General features: G+C 37.1%; 1 long non-coding RNA gene across 3 annotated transcripts in view; it reads right to left on the reverse strand.

The window, feature by feature from the left end:
- Positions 1 to 2,137: 2,137 nt before the first annotated feature.
- Positions 2,138 to 13,416, reverse strand: part of LOC147733493 (uncharacterized) — a 64,895-nt gene continuing 53,616 nt past the window's right edge. For all 3 annotated transcript variants that reach the window (XR_015308526.1, XR_015308527.1, XR_015308528.1), the window contains exons 4-5: positions 8,676 to 8,730; positions 2,138 to 2,542 (exon numbers count right to left, since the gene is read on the reverse strand). This is a non-coding gene — a long non-coding RNA (uncharacterized LOC147733493). The remainder of the gene's footprint in view (positions 2,543 to 8,675; positions 8,731 to 13,416) is intronic.

Consider the following 13,416-nt stretch of genomic DNA (forward strand, 5'->3'; position numbering starts at 1 on the left):
CATGGAAGAAATAAACTCTCAGACTACTTTATTTCAAAACAAAAGTTAATTTTTTTCAATCTTCAAAACCTGAACTTTCACATGTGTGACCCAGACAGCGGAATCAGCACATCTTAAATTTGTGATCATGTAGTAAGACATTACGGGTGACCTGCTAAGAAGCGCATGGACTCCTTCCATGATCAATGTCAAAAAGATTTTTAGAGATATTTCCAGACCCAACCACTAGATGGAAGAATAATGCATTGAATGTGAATCTAGACTAGATTCACGCCAAATCATTCTTGCCCCACAAATATCAATATAAGAAAATTGTCCATTCACGTCATACACTTCGTGTGTGAATGAAGAAATAGATTATCTTATATTACAATGTGTAAAAACACAAGTACTGTCCCACACATCCATTGTGACCGTGGTTGTATGTAGTGAACCAACAACCACCCAAATCATTTAATAAGTTCCATCTTTAACTCCTAAGTGGAACCCAGCTCTACCTAGTCAACTTCAAATCCTAGATAGCCTGTAGATCTCAGTCATATCTCTGGTGAGCTTTGCTTCAAAATCTTCTTAAAGAATGCCCTACTCGCCTCAAATAGTACACATTTTTAGAAGATGCTATACCACCGCAGAAAGAGCATTCAAATTTCATACTCAAGCACCTCAAATTACAGGTCAAAGGACACCCATGTATTGCTAGACCACATGGTAGACCAGTTTCAAATGTTGAAACAATGATGGATATTGCAGGTAAACTGCGTGGACAAACAATACCCGGTAACTCCAAAGAGAATTTTAAACACAATTCAATGTACGTTGACCCTAATCTAAACCATTCTGTTAGCTATGTAAATGATAACCCACCCTTTTTACACAGCTCCCTTAAAATCACATTACTTTAGCAGTTAGTATACATAGTTGTGACAGAAGTTCAATACATTTAACTGGTCACCAGCTCCACCACTCCAAAATCATCATTGATTTAAAACAAGGACATTTTATTAAAATCACTACGTTGCACAAATTTAAGACTCTACCCACACACAATGCATCACCTACAAATTTCATTTTGTAAACATAACTACATAATGTATGCATAAGATGCTTCTTGCTCATCGAGAAAATACCATATTTCTCAATGTCAAACATCTAAATATTAATTATATTTGGAAAAAATGATTAACCCTTTTAGTTTTGTGCTCCATTCACCAGGCAAAAGAGGCTCTGCAGCGATATACAAACGAGCAACATCTAAATCTAAAAACTTAAATCCAAGGCTGCAGATGACAGCTCAAAATCCATCAGTTTTCCCCCCACTAAAACTATTGCTTCAAGTAGCATAATAAAAAACGAAAAATGGTAGCCAAACCTTGTTAAAAAAATAAAGCACACAGTACAGTTTACTAGGTACAGGTGCAATTAAAATGGTTTACTTCACACAATCAAGTTGGATGTACAAAGTTAAGTGGTATAGGACTTAAAAATGGCAATAAAGCACAAGACCCCAACATAAAAATGACCAAACTAAATGGCACTTATTTATGACATGCCAGGTGTCAAACATGTGCAGAAACTGAAAAATTTACAAAAGTTACATCCAAGAGAAGAACAAAAAAAATGAACTCTGGTTGTGGTCTCATACTCATTCTGATTGACCAACAACACTAATAGAAATGGACATATTAAAAGACATGCAAATGAAGAGAGTATAATTTTCTTGAGAAGTCTAGGCATATCAAGTTGGAGTGGTCAACAAAAAAGTGTGAGCTCAAACTTCACCAAATTGGAAAAAAGAGTTTGGGTCTTTAACCAAAGTAAATTGGAAAGAGGTATTTTCCTGTACCAACTTTTTGGAGAAATGGGATGCAACACTGTCAAACACGAGAAAGACAATTAAATTGCATTAACATTTGTTGCAGGAGAACAGTGTAGTGATGAAATGTCAACTAGGATCAGGTTCAACTGTGATCAACTTAAAACTCTGACCACAAATAAAAGATCTCCACTTTATTACACTGTTTAAGAAAAACAATCCATTCATTCGATCAAGAACCCCCCTCTCTTCACCCAGACACCACACTGAGCAGTTATGGAAGAGAATGGTTTAATAACAGACAAAGAGAACACAAAGAGAAAATTTAATGGAACATTTTTTATTTTAAATACATAATTATTTTAGGTCTTTGGCTCATATTTGGAACATTTAGTATTATCCATTGCTATGCATTTCAAATTGATCAGTGAAGCTACACAATATTCAGTAAAAATATAAAGGAGAAAGTCCAGACAAATACTTCTAAAAACCATCTGTCAATTAATCTTTGTGGTGATCTTTGGAAAGCAGGAGTCCATTTAACATGCTGATCAGAAATCTAGTCGAGTATCATGGTGGCAATCCTTATATAATATTTTATTCTTCATGGGAAAAAATAGGGCGCAATGATAAGTCCATGTTGTTACTCTCCAAATCAGGCAAAGAATTTGAACCACCATCTTGAATTTCCCACATGATGTTTCACTTGAATGTCAGCAGCCCCGTGGTCTTTATAGAAAGAAATAAAATAAAAAAAAGTGTTGGAATGCAGAATAATTCAGATTTAAAAGCACAGGTAATAATTACCTTTTGAGTATCAAGTTTAAAACTTTACATATACATGCATTTGCAATAAATAAACAGGTTTTCGGAAGGCAGATTTCTTTTATAAATAAAAACCAAGAGGAAATTATATTCAAAGCAGGTTAAAAAAACAAAATGGTTCGAAAGCTTACCAGATTTACACATTCATACGACTAAAAAAGTCAATGTAGTCACATACATGAGCTCATAAAATCTAATTATCTGGATAGCAACATAAATTGAATGTACCGCAAACACAACTGTATTAGAGAAGAGTCTTTAAGCTCTTTCTTCGACACCCGGTCTCCCCAACCACGTAAAAGCAGCAGTCAAGAGTACAAACTTCCCTTAATCAGAAAGATTAGACTTCTCATACAACTCAGCCACTAAATTAAACTGATGAGGGCATCAGTTATGCAGATCCTGGATTACTTCAATATAATCTACACCACCCTTCTAACCCCCCCCCCCCCCCCCCAAAAAAAATAGGTGGGCTGTAAAATGCTCAAAAGTCAGGCATCCAAACAATACTTTACTCTGAAACAATATAAACACATTCAGTCTTTTATTCAAAGTACTACATTTGTTTTTCCTTTAAGCAGAAGATTACATTCAATATTTTTGCAGTTTGCATAAGGACTCCCAGAGCAAGAATACAGGTTGCCTGTAACCGCAGTCCCTGGCCCTCTCCCCAATGCCTGCCAAATCAAAGCCACTTGAGCCAACGGCCATTCAGTCCAACGCCCCACCCCCCCAAAGTGCAGGACTTGCACCATTGGTGTAGATACTCCAGGATGTGGTATGCACTTAATCCACCCCAAAGAGCACAACCATAGAATCCCATCAACAGATCCGAAAATCACTTGTTCAGCAAGCTGTCACAGTCAGTGCCCATGAGTGGTGGTACTAATGGACATAATGATAAAAGGACATCAGGTAAGGAGAGGCAACTAGCTTCCAGGACATATCCTGCCACATACATATACCCTTTCCCTGTCCAGTTTCACCATTCTTCAGGTAACAAACCCGACTCTTCTGTTATACTGGGAGATCTCCCTATAACAGACAATATACTTCTTAAGAACAAACTTTAAATTGATCATAGTCAAACTTAAAAATGTTCCAAGGAGCCATATGGCGGATATATGAAGCATTAAAATAACCATATAGGTATGTGCAAGGAGTGTGCCGTATCACAAACTACTTCAACGGCACGATCTTATTTATGAAAAGGATAGCCAGTGAAAAAATGTAGAGATGCACTACGTTGCAAGCCCAAGCAGCATATATTATTTAATAGAGAAAGTATATTTTCTACTCCAGCCAATTAGCTTTACTTGGATTCATAAGTAAACTAAATGACAAGTTCCAAAACCTGGCAGAGGGCATGTGACTCTATTAACATTTGAAGGTTTAGACACGCTGTGGATGTCACGATCCTCAGGCCTTAAAAACAAAGTATTTTCCTGTAGTTTACTTTAACTAGAGTAGTTAATGCATTGAAATCACAAAACAATGAAAATATTGTTGACTTGAAAAGCCTGAAACAGAATCCAAGGGAGCACAATTTTCCAAAGTGGAAAAAAAGATGGGAAATCGCTTGCGTTTCATTTAGATGAAAAGGCAGGTATACCACATCTGGCATGCTTTACTTATGCAAAGCGTTAAATATCTTTCCTCAAAAAAAAGAAGTCCGTTCTGAGAAAAGCAAGTGATAACTGTGGAGCCACAAAGCAATTTCTGGAAACATTCATAAACGGACATAAGAGATGTAGCTGTATTTTTCTTGCAGGTGGTACATAAATCTGTCTTAAGAGTTTAAAACTCTAAAAAATGAGCCATGAATGAAGCACGGCCTGCGAGGCGCTCGTTGAGTAAGTTCAATATAACCACGCACAAAGTTTCACTCTAACAGCACACCCTCTCCTTGAGCACGACATAGAGCTTAAAAGTTCAAGATGGGACGCAAAGTCTAAAAAGTCACCACACAGAAGAGGGATTTTGAGATTATGCTAGTATTTCTATCACTCACATCTTTTTCTTGAAGGGACAAGATAACAGATGGGAAATAAATTCACAAGCTAGTAACGTTGGTGGAACGTTTCATGAAGTTAAGAATGTAAACATAAAAAACTGGAGGAAAGACGAGATAGCAGAACTACTTAAATCCTTAAGTGTTTAAATGTACAGATAAAGCAATATGCAGTGGTGGAGTACACCAGAGGCCTATGTCTGTGTTCAGTTTGTAGTCCAATGAGGAGTGTCAATTGTTAGGACACTTTGGGACAGAAATCCAGTGGTAATAGTCGATGAGACAGGGGTATATGCCTAGCCGTTCATGGTGGGAAAAGCAGGGAGCCTCTAGAACACTTTTCCTTGGAATTGTTTGCGTTAACTGGTTAATGTAACCAAATGAGCAAGAATTGTTGTGGTCACAACACCCACACAAATGTGATGCTGATGAACTAATCTAATAAGACAGTCACTGTTGTTCCACACCTCCAAAGAAAGCACCATTTCAATGGAGGGTTCGTGTAGAGAGAACCGTTGTTAAGACTGTTCTTCAGGCAGGGAACAGGAGACAAACTCAGTAACTATCTCAGTAGGTGGCTACTAACGTTAGCTCATTTGCAAATTCTTAAAGCCCAGGTGAAAAAATGTTAAGTCTAAAACGTTATATATCATCACTTTTCCAACAAATTGACAGGTTTTCAATAAAAATACTCATTTAGTTGTAACTGGATTTTTCATTTCCTCAGTGCCCCGAGTTTTACCTCCCAATGCAAAAATACCCAACTCAAACGTCACCACCGGTGTTGGTACATATTCTCATGTGCCTCCCACTTCAAGTATGTAACATTGCACAGAACCGAACAACTGTTGAATATTGAAATTATTCTATGCATAACGCACGCAAACGTTTGTTAAAGTTTCAGAAATGGTATCTTTCAGTAAAATATATGAATAGCGTGAGCCAGGAGGACAGTTTTCGAACATGCTTTTGAATAAAGTGTTAGTTTCAGGTTACATCTGAAATGCTCTGTGGTCATGTGCACAGCTACCTTATCATAAGGCTTTCAGATCCTGGAACGTCCGCTTTTGGTTAGTCACTACAATTCTAAAACAAACCCCTATTTTATGCACCAACTTAAAAAGGGCAGACATGGAACTGTGTATTTTTGTGCGATTTCTTATCAAGGAATACGTAACACACAGGTGGCCTGAGTCATAAAAAAGTTTTTAAAAAAGTATACTTTTTGTATTCACAATCGACTAGGTTAGGTTTGCATTGACTCTATCCACGGTGGGGTAAATAACTCCACACATAAAAAGTTAGGACAGGATGTGCAGTTTTCGGAAGTGGTAAATGTTCGCTAAACTCATAATTTGGGATAAAAAAAAAGTACACTTTTAGAGTAAGTTTACCTTTGTGAATCTACCCAAGGGTTTGAAAGCTTCAAGAAATACGACTTAATTGGATTGAACAGACTGGTCTGTGTCCCCACATGAGAAAAATAAATATGCATTTACAATAGAGCACGTACTAATAGTTCAACAACTCCTCTTTTCTGTATTACTTCCCATCTCAAAATCAATTCTGCACAGTGAAGTTATTGAATGTATGTATGCTGGAGAACCATCCAAACAACTTAAATAAATCATATTAAAATGGGATTGCTAAACACCTGGCATATATAAAAGCCAATCTTTGTTTTATGTCCTTTGGTACTCTACATGTTATATTCAAATTCAATTTTGCTAAGTTTAAACTTGAAACCAAGTTAACAGTGGAGTAGTGATAATGACATAAGCAGCAATGACACCTTTTTCAAGAGGTATAAAAATGGAAAACAAGCTTGAACTTTTAAAGTGAAACTCATTAAATATACTTAAATATACTGTTACTGATAACGTGCAAACCACTTGTTGTAGTTATTAATAGGTTTCTCAATGCAATGAATGTCTACTCCAACTCCCTCAAGGAACAAGAATACAACAATGATTATAACATTATTTAATGTTATTGTGCAACGATAACACTGCATTTGTGAGAAGACTAGGAACAGACAAAGATTTGTAGTAAACATGTGTGTCTGCTCACGGTACTGGTGCCCATATTGTTTAACCTATGTATAAATTCAATATGTTCCACTCCATCTGAAAGAGTATGATGTTCTAGAGGGTGTGAAAATAGGATATCAATTGTAATATTTGCAGATGATATGATAATCGTAAACCCTGCAAAAACTCTGCATAGACTCTCAAATGCTTTAGAACTTTATGCCACAGAGAAAAGTTTGAACACATCTGTCATTACAACGAAGGAAATAGAAGTAAGCACTGAAATCCACCAAACTACATGCCTAGGGTCAAAGTATAATGGAAAATGTAATTACTTTGAATTTTTAGGGATTAGATCTGCCAGTAATCTGTCCTGGAAGAAACAGAATAAGAAAAGATACCATTTGCACTGTAACTTGTGGACACCGGATTCAGACGTACAACGTTGAACCAATGGTGATGGTGTATAGTGCAAATTCTGGGACTCTCTCTACCATTAAACTGAGTAATTTAATTGGTGATCCCTGGCATGTACCACAAGCCCCTACCCATGGTAAGATCATGTATATAACAAAAGATTACTATACTAAATTGAAACACTCAGGGATACTTTGCTCAATCTTGATTACATGTGGAAAGGAACCTTATCTAGGAATTACACAAGTAACCACAATAAAGCCATCAAATATATTTGAAAAAGTGGACTGGAGAGGATAAAAAATAGGTATTGCTTTTTTTTGTTATAAGGAAGCAAGGGTAAAAGGTTTATCAAGAAAGAGGACATCGGGAAACAATTTGCAGAAAAATACTTTATTGGCCAGACAGAAAGGAAGAACATGTTGGGTAGTAATAAATAATAAATCCTATCCCTAACTTGATATTATATAATTCTGGTAAATTAAGATGAATTTCAATGGACTGGAAGCAATGCATGACATTTGGTAAAAGCATTGTTGATCGTTAACTATAAAATGATTCGGATTTATCATTTATAGGATTTACCATACAAGATAATCTAGCGGTGACAGTAAGAGATTTTAGGACTAGGAAATTACTTCTACTGAATACTGTTAACAACCAAGAATACGATTTGTGCCATCATAGAGGTGAAGCCCAATCTAAGAAGGATAAGAATGGAAATGAACTACCGTACCTAAGAAGAAGTACTGTTAAACTTATAGCATCATTTAACAATGCACGTGTCACTTCATTTGTGATGTGATATGCATGATGCCATGAACTGGAGTGATGTACCTATGCTTCCTTTTCAATTTTCCGAATATGAATAAGCTGTATTTTATGATTCTTAGTAGCCAAAACTCAACATAATTTAATACAATTGTGAGGGAAGATCTACAGGCAGGTTGATCAAATACTATCAAAAGGCTCAACTATAATAGAGCCCTTGTTTCATATGATTTTAGAGATAACAGAAAGCTTGCTATTCGTCAATCAATACCATGCCTCCAATATTAGGAGCCACATGACTACCGTTTATTAAAGACTTCTACTTTTCTGTGAAAGGCAATTTGGGTTGAAGACAATGTTTTGCTATCATAATCAATGTTGAGCATAGCCCCGCAATTCATACTAAAACCATTGAGCCATTTAGACTTCTTTCACAACAAAGCAATAAGACAGGAATTGTCTCTTTCCTGCAGAATTTACTTTAATGAATGAAACTGTGTAGCACTTATAACATGGTACATAATTTCTGCCTAAAAATAAAAGCATTCACCAAACTACGACAAGAGCAAGACCAGACAGATGGCATGTGTATTTACCAACATTTGAAGATTTAGACATGCTTGCCCCCCCCTCCCCTACCGAGTACACCGATTCTCATGTAGATATGCGCACAAATTTCAACATAAAATCAACCAGAAATGTACACTGGGTTTAAGAGAAATAATTTATAGAATACCCATAAATATACTTAGAAGCAACATTTAAGTATATACTATATACACAAGGGGGAAAAAAACAAAAAACTTACCATTCACTTTAAAATTATGTTTGTTCAAACAAATACCCAGATCATAGTACAGTCCCTGTTAAAAAAAAAAGGACAAATGTAGGATTACTTTTCACTTAATTTAAATGCAATTATTCTCTTAAAACAAATGAGACAAATCAAGCCGGCATAGCTGACAGAGACCAATAGAGTTAGAAACACTTGACTTCTCTTTACATTTTTTCGAGTTCAAGCTGTTTTTTTTCATAGTAATGAAGGAGAAAAGCACATATAAACATAAAAACAGAAATCAAAAATAAAAAGGATAGTTAGACAACAGTAAGGGAAAAACAATAACCAAAAAACAAAAATATCAATCCTACCACACGGCTGAGTTATTGGCTTTGCCAATGCCTGTGCATATGAGGACCCACATGTTTAGAAGCAACATATCTGCCATCTTGTAACACCGAAAATTACAATGAGTATTACCTATGTATGAATAAGCATCATCTGCACCCTAGAATTAGGTATGGATACTTTATTATTTGCTTAAGATAGCCCACACACTGAGAAACAACGTGGCTATATTGGAATAATAAACCAATTAGTGAACCATTCAAAACTTAATGCCCAAGAAACCACAGTTGCTGCAACAGATTTGCACTAGTAAAATGCCCTCGCTCTTAGGAAAGCAAGCCAATAGCTGAAATAGGCGGACCCAATGTATGCTGCTGTACAAAGAATCAAAAATACAGATGACGCTTCAAAAGACAATAAACGAAGATGGATGACCAAAAGCCGCTGCATGTGTGCATATTATATATATTTGTCTTTACTATCATTTTTATTTAAAACGTAAGACTGATGAACTAACGTAAGCTGTCCCTAGGAAAGACCTAAAAATATGCTAATTTCTTCAAGTAAACAATAGCCTTTTGGGTCATACGCTGTAAAAAAGTAAAAAAGCCCAGCTAATATCGCAGGCTAAAGACCCAACAGATCTCGAAGATATGAAAAAACGTATGGAAACTGCTACTGAATACCCAGCCCACTCTTAACTACACCATAAGTGACCCGTATTTACATACTGTGCATACCAGGTCTAATGACCTGCCTTATCAATAGAGATCAATTTCCTTTCTGAAATAATCAAAAATCTAACCTCTTTAAATAACTCGCCTATAATTCTTTATCTGCTTGTACTACAAGGGTGAGCACTTCGGGTGAAACATTTCAGCACTCATGGACAAGCAGTTTTGACAAAAGTAAGGGTGATGGGAGCGATCGTTTATTGGCAGAGTTGTAATAGCCAATTGCAGAAAAATTCAATCATCTGCATCTGAGAATTGTTATCAACGACAGATTAATTCAGTGCTCAAAGCAGTAGGAACAAATATATCTAAAGAATGGCACTGCTGATCAAGCAAGCAAGTTAAAAAAAGGCAAGAGCCTTATTGAAAGTTGGGCTAATGTGGGATTACCCACCATAAGGTGACCGATGTCCTGTTGGCCATAGTAAGAGTGCATGTCAAATACAGAGGACAATCTGCTAGTTTTTGAAGGATGTCCCTCGCCACCAAACTCTAAATAAGGCCCCAGTTCATGTGCTGGAGAAGGGCCATCTACAAATCTAACAGGACAAACACATACAAATACGTGCTGCCAAATTCAGTGACTTGGGGATACAGGTGTCCGACTTTGTCCTGGAGTAATGTTAAGGAGCTGTAGAAGCACCAACAGTTTCTTGTGCAGCGCGTGTAAAGGAGCCACATGCACAATGGAGATCTGAAACACAATGGAACAATCGGAATGACAGGAAAGTGGGGCAGCGACATTTCTGACCAGTGGAATAAGGGGGCTGTGGGAAAAGTACAGGTAAAAGTTCCACGCCAATTGATCCTCAAAGCATTGCCTCATCACAGGATGCATGTGTTGTCATCTGTGGTGAGAAAAACAATCTGTAGGAGACCCCATTTTGTCAAGATACTTAGTAGTACTTCACTTTAGAGTGATTATTTATTAATGCAATATTAGTAGCCCAGCATGTTCCTGAAGTCTTCACAAAGACTCTGCTCCTGACTGTTAAATTAAGTCCTTTGCAGGCATCAGGAGAGCAACTGCAGCTTAATTCACACAACTTTTTTTTAATAGCTAAAACAACAAATTGATGTTGTCAGTCACACATTGTACCACTTTGCTTTCTACATGGGTCTGAAAGCCTTTCAGCGCTGGGCCAATCAACTATAGTATGAGGAAAATAGTCTGAGGAACATGGCCCCTGTCCTCTGGCAAAGAAGTTCAGTGCCCCATGCACACCCTGAGAAGTCTGCTGCGGTTACCTTGGGAACTGAGTCCATGTAATGTCTGTCTAGGATTACTTTCTGCAGTGTACACCAACTGCAGGAACGTTATATTCAATGTAAATCAACCGCTGAATATTTCCAGTCCCTCTGAAATTGTTAACACTGGCCGAAGTGGTCTCATAGTGAGCAAAACTAAGGCACAAGACCATTATTCCCAACTATTTCATTACTTTTCCCAATGTTCAAGAATTAAAGCTCTGGTAAAGAATAAAGACGTTTTGAAATGTCATGGTCGCCCCACTGCCAAAGATGCATTTAAATGGTCCAGTTTATGCTGCTCCAGCATTCCAGAGACACATCTCTCCACTGTTAACATACAGGTATTGTACAGATATTTGGCTTAGTGCTGAAGAAGAATATACTTCAACTATATGGTAGTAAAATAATGTATAAATGTTTGTCAACCAACACAAAAAAAATGTAGGCCATGTGCTTTGTAAGCTTTTGAATAAAAAGGTAGGCATTCTTACAGTCTATGACCAGACGCAATGAAGTCGTATTCTTGAATCAGAGCAATGACTTCATTACCCTAATCTTGGTGGGGGCTGCAAGCTACAAATCTGGAACAACCCAAGTCCTTTGTAACATAATAGTTTCTGCCCTCTTTTGCGCAAGGCACTTCTTTGGTGGTCTCCTTTTTCAGTGGAGCATCAACCCTGTTCATCAGGAGAGGGATGTGGTCCGCTTTCATAAATATTTGACATATCTGACACGAAGCATGTGGTTCATCACTTGGTTATATTTGCCAACTGTAGCACCACCATTATGAGGTGCTGTTGTTGCACTGTCAATAAAATGACAGCCGACCAAGCAAGACAGATAGGGTCAGAACTAAAGAGAACTCCTGCCTTACTACAGAGGCATGAAAAAATTAGACTTGAGAACCATCAATGCCTCTTTCATCAAAAGAAATACCACTGAAATGGTGTTGGGTGTGGTCAAGACATGGAAGGCTGTTACCAGTGGTCAGTGACTGCGTGTTCTTTCCCATACCCTACCGCCCTCTTGCTTTATGTATAAATCTTAATAAACAGCACCACTCAACCCGAAATCGGTTCCCGAACCATGTACAATCAGGAGTACAGACTTGCAACATCATGTGAGAACGAAATTGACACAACCAGTAAATATAACAAAGACACAACAAGTTTGCAGTGAGAGTACTAAAGAGAAGAATGAAATTAACAAAACCAAATATTCATGACTAGCCATGGTTGCCATATTAAAAAAAACAAGGCATTAGAGGACATTCGATTCAGAATTAAAATATATAGCTACAGTTTAAGATAACTAAAGCATCATCACTAAGTCACATTTAGTCATATGATTGAGGTAAAGCTGCAGAGTTGGAAGAAAGGACCAACAAGTCATAAGCATAGATCTTATTCTTGGGAGAAGTAAATATCTGAAAAATATCTGAAAACCTATCAGTGCAAATGTCTCCCAAAGCGTTGATTTTTAAGGTTAAAAAAACAAAAATAGAAAACACGAGCACGTGAAATGGGCAGTGCTGACCGTACCATTGTAGTACTGAAAATATGACTTCTACAGCCATTTATAGGCTATAAGATTTTGGTAAAAGGTAATTTCTGTAACAAATGGCACCCAGATACCATAGTACCACAGTATTAATGTTATCCAAAGTCGAAGGTGTTTTTTCTGCATTGAATAGTGGGGTGTTCAATTACATTAGCACAAAGTATGCCAAGAAGAAAGACGTGTATTTAATTGGTGACCCCTAATTAAACCCCAACGCTTATTATGAATCATTTTATCGAGTGGTCCCTGTACCTGGTCAGCTAAGGTTTTGACGTACATTTTACTACCTCTATTTCTTAAGAACACTGGCTGTAGAGAGGCAGAATTTATCTTAGTAGGTTAACTAAAAAAAACGACAGATGGCTCATGCCATGGATCTGGGGAACAGAGATTATTAGTACATTCCTTATATACAAGTAGAAACGGGTTGACCATTTGTTCCACTAAGAACTGATAGTTTCAACAGAAAAGCCATCAATGCCAGCAGCTTTGCCTTTTCAGAACCCAATATTGTTGCGATTTTCTGTACAGTCAGTGGTGTAGATAAGCCTTGAGACAACGTAGAACTTAAAGTGGCGGATTACAGCTCACCAAAAGAGTTTTGCATCATGGCCAAGATCTTGAGCATTTCTATCGTAATGAAGAGTACAAAAATAGTTGGTAAAAAATATCTAAAATAATCAGAACTCCAAAGGGTGCATCCATTTGATATAATGGATGGGATTAATTGTATTACTAAGCCAGTTAGAGAAAATAGCATTTACAACGTTTTTCTAATCTCTTTCCTGCACTATGATTATCCAAGCATGGGCTTTCTTATATAGCAAGTTTGAAAACGCTTGTTGCAAGTACTGAACTGTCAGATGTTTTAGTCGTAA

The sequence above is a fragment of the Lissotriton vulgaris genome, chromosome 2_1 (genome assembly GCF_964263255.1).
Source record: "Lissotriton vulgaris chromosome 2_1, aLisVul1.2, whole genome shotgun sequence".
Taxonomy (NCBI): domain Eukaryota; kingdom Metazoa; phylum Chordata; class Amphibia; order Caudata; family Salamandridae; genus Lissotriton; species Lissotriton vulgaris.